Source organism: Leptonychotes weddellii, unplaced genomic scaffold, assembly GCF_054177405.1.
Source record: "Leptonychotes weddellii isolate Sample4059 unplaced genomic scaffold, ASM5417740v2 HiC_scaffold_5668, whole genome shotgun sequence".
NCBI lineage: Eukaryota > Metazoa > Chordata > Mammalia > Carnivora > Phocidae > Leptonychotes > Leptonychotes weddellii.
Window position 1 is genome coordinate 6,280 of NW_028024768.1, and position 4,504 is coordinate 10,783.

General features: G+C 33.4%; 2 pseudogenes; both read left to right on the top strand.

The window, feature by feature from the left end:
• LOC115939529 (small nucleolar RNA SNORD115) lies at positions 1 to 76 on the top strand (annotated as a pseudogene).
• A 1,472-nt stretch (positions 77 to 1,548) lies between these two features.
• On the top strand, positions 1,549 to 1,624 carry LOC115939521 (small nucleolar RNA SNORD115; annotated as a pseudogene).
• The last annotated feature ends 2,880 nt before the right edge of the window (positions 1,625 to 4,504 follow it).

Consider the following 4,504-nt stretch of genomic DNA (forward strand, 5'->3'; position numbering starts at 1 on the left):
GGATGTGTATGTGAAAAGTGTCTTGAGGAGATGTAATGATGTAAAAATTATGTTCAGTAGTATTATGCTAAGGCCCAAAAGAAGTGACAATCCTTGCAACAAGGTGTAAGCAGTCATTAAATTTTTCTGGGGTATTCTATTCAGGAATTTGTAGAAAGAAACCCTTTTGGGGAATCCTGTTTTATCCATCTTTATCTGTTTCTAAGATAAGTTTTTAAAACAATTTTTTATTTTAGTGTCTTTATTCTTAATATTTATACATTGTTAGAGTTGATATCTTGGTTTATTTTTTCCTCAGCATGGGCTTCAGAATATCCAACCAGCAAAAGATGTGCCATTCCATGGAAAAAATGTAAGTTCTACCTTTGGTGATTAAAAAATTGCAAATAGGCCATTTGACTAGTGGTCTGTCCTTTAAAATAATTAAATCCACTCATTCACGCAAAATGAGTAAATAATACCTATTCTTCCCAATGAGTGACTGATTTGCTTAATGGGATCCTCATTAAAGACTTACTTTTAAATTCTAACTGTGTTTTAGAGATGAAAAGTTTTGTAATTTATTACAATCATCTCTTTAGTAAAATATTCATTTGCTATAAATGTACAAATAAATGATTTATTTATATTATTCTATTTTTTGGTTGCTATGGTATTATGATGTTTGTGGATCATTCAGATACTAATCACAGCTGAAAGATTTTTGGCAATTATGGGAAATAGTTTGAGATTCATGTGCAGTTTGCCTTTGATTTGTGAAATTGAATACAATTACAGGTGGTCTGAAATCTTATTTCCATATTCTGAGTTTCATGTGGTTTTATTACATTTATTATAAAAGAATGTATATGCTATGTATGATGCCAGTTGTTACTGATATGGGTCTCTGTATATTTAGTGAAAAGATGGTAATGAGAAGCTTTTGTTTCTGTCAGATAATAATTTCTTCTCAGATTTTCAACATAAACCTATATTCTTGGTTCTTAACATATGTGGCTAATTATTGGTCCACAGCTTAAGTTATGGGTCATATTTTGTGTAGCAAATATATCAATCATATAGAAATTAAAGACCAAGCAGGGAGTGCCTGGGTGGCTCAGTCAGTTAAGCATCTGCTTTCAGTTCAGGTCAGGATCTCAGGGTCCTAGGATCAAGCCCCATATCAGGCTCCTCACTCAGCAGGGAGCCTGCTTCTCCCTCTCCCACTGAGCCTCCCCCTCACCCCGCCCCCTGCACATGCTCTCTCTCCCTCTCTCTCTCATGTACTCACTCTCTCAAATAAATAAATAAAATCTTTTAAAAAAAGAAAGACCAAGCAGGAGCCATACACACATAAAAGATGTAATTCTTCTTTTTAACTATAGTTCCACTCTTGTCCTCTTAGAGAAATACTACCAACAAGGAACACTCTTTGCCCTGTTGTCCATGGGGCAGTTTATACCACCCTAGTGTCTGCATTTAATCCACTTTAGCACTAGTGTTTAAGGAAGCTATCTCTGGTAATCATATTAAGTCTAACTGTACGTATGCATACAAATGTGATGGCTTGGGTCAATAATGAGTTAATGTCTTGAACAGAAGTGAAAACACAAAAATCAAGCTCAGTTGGATTATGCTGAAGCCCAGCATAGGTAACAATCATGTGACAAGAAGTTTGGATTCCTTAGTTCCCTTTGATAGGATTGTAATTTGGGGCCTCATTAAAATCTCTGTGTGAAGCTTCTTTGCACATTTCTATCTATGCATTACTAAGTGAACTATAAATTCTGATTGTTTATCTGTTAAATATCTATAATTCCTCTTTTTTGACATTTGGTACTGAGACCTTGGTTCTTCTTTCATTGAGTTTTTCAGTAAATCTTACTAGCACTATCCTATCTATTACAAGTCAGTGGTGCCTTTGCTAACTGAAAAATCCAAAGAGACTATTAGGCTAGTGAAGACTCACTTCTATAACAATTAGACTTACTAATTCCGGAAACATGAACAGCATTATAGGTCATTTTTCTCAATGATAAATTAACATATCTGATGCTATCCCTATTTAAAAAAAAATCTTTACTTTTTACCTGAAATTGAGTTAATTGAATGCTGAAAATGTTATGATACATTGGAATTATGTTCAATCCACTATATTCAGTAGGGTTTAAATACACAAATAGACCAACAATTTTTTTCTATAATATTAGTACAGTATTTAAGAGCGCTGGATTATTCTTTTATCTCTGATTAACTTCTCATAACTTAAGGACCCTCATAATTAGGGTAAGAATGTAACTTTCAGTAATATATGTGCCCAGGTGGAATTGGATAAAATAATGAATAACCTTGTACTTGATTTTCACATTGGGTCTTTTTGTAAGTCCTGCTGGCAAGAGATATACCAACCCATTATTTATAGATAACTGGCTGCCTTTGCTGAAAGACAAATTCCAAATAAATAATTGGAAGATTGAAAAATCACTTTTAAGACAAATAGGTTTACTCATTTAAACAAAGTGAGCATCATTATGTTTTTTTTCCTCAGTAAGAGGTTTACCTGCTTGCTGTGATTCTCACAAGAAAATTTATATTTTTAATCTGAATTTGATTTGATTGAAACTTGATAAATTTTGTGATTCATTGGTTCCATAATCAATGTGCAAATCCATTTGGTTCTGAATACATAAGAAGACCATTTTCCCCTATAATCTCATTAAGAAATTGTAATGGTGTAGGGATGTGTTTAGCCATTGATGAACTTGTTATAACAGAAAGAGTCCAACAATTAGGGTGAGAATGTAAGATTCAGTAATATGCCTATCCCATGAAACTTGAAATGGAATAAAGTGATGAGCAACCTGATACTTGCTTTTCATCTACTGACTGCATGTGGTTCCATTTTTATCAAAATAATGAAAGAAGATGCTGTGAATAATGTCAGTTATTACTAATAAGGCCTTCAAGTAGACTTGGTTTATGAACAAAATCAACATGAATTGCATTATAGGTTCTTTGTAATGGTATGCCTGATAGACCTATTTGATGAGATTCTTACGATAAAAGCTTAATTTCTTTTTACAAAACTAGATTGGTACAATGTTGAGAAGTTTTGTGATTCATTCATATCATCTTTACAGTGTGATATTCTCTTTGTCCAAATACAGGAATAGGCATATTTATCCTTATTATATTATGTTCGAGTTGTTATGATTTTGTGTTATTTGGGGTTACTTATGACAAGTTATAACATAAAGAAAATAGGATTGTAGTCACCACCTTGAAATTCAGGTATATGCACTGCCTTTAATTTATTATGAGTTGTCTGATATCTGATATCCATATCCTGAATTTCATGTGGCTCATCAAGTGTACACACTTAAGGTTGATACCAGTTGTTATTGATATTGCTTCCTGGATATGTAGAGAAGAGGTAACTAATAGTAAGATCTTGTTTCTGCATGGAACCACCTGAGAAGTTCTCCAAAATATAAAACCTACATGTTTGCCTTTGTGGTGTTTGATGAATCAATGGTCTAGAGCTCATGTAATGGGTCATTTTTTGACAACTCGTGTCTCTCCATTAAGTTATAATACACATGGATCATATAAAATGAGAGATTTAATTCCAATTTTGAACTACAGTCCTGTCTCTGTTCTCTTAGATAAGAACTACTGAATAAATACTCTTTTAGTCTACTGCCTCTAGAGAAACTTGACAGCACCCAAGTTTCTCACATTGAATATGCCTAAACTTTAATCTGCTCTAATATGAAGGTTTAAGGTTGTGATCCTTGATGAGCCTTTTCAATTCCAAGGGGCATATGCATGGGGAATGCTATGAGCTGGGTCAATTATATGATTTCATATTACTTTGAGAAGACATAATAGATTATAAACCATGTTTATTAAAAGCCATGGACCATGGTAGGTAACAACAGTTTTTCCTAAGATTGTGCTTTCTTTAGGTTTGTTCTGAGACAATTTTATTTTGGGTTTGAGATTGTCAAATCCTGGTGAGAAGTTTATTTTGGTAATCTATATCTATTCTCATCTAAGAGAATATTACTTTTAGAATAGTTGATCTGATCTTAGTGTTCTATAAATCTTAATTCTCCTGTTACTTTGAGGCTGATACCTTCTGCCCCTCTCTCTCTTTCTTCTTCTTCTGGGATCCCAATTATTCTAATGTTGTTTCGTCTTATGGTATCGCTTATCTCTCAAATTCTGCCCTCGTGATCCAGTAGTTGTTTATCTCTCTTTTTCTCAGCTTCTTTATTTTCCATCATTTGGTCTTGTATATCACTTATTCTCTCTTCTGCCTCATTTATTCTACCAGTTAGCGTCCCCATATTTGATTGCACCTCATTAATAGCCTTTTTGATTTCGACTTAGTTAGATTTTAGTTCTTTTACTTCTCCAGAAAGGGTTTCTCTAATAACTGCCATGCTTTTTTCAAGCCCAGTTAGTATCTTTAAAGTGATGATTCTGAACTCTAGATCCAACATCATACTAATGTCCATAT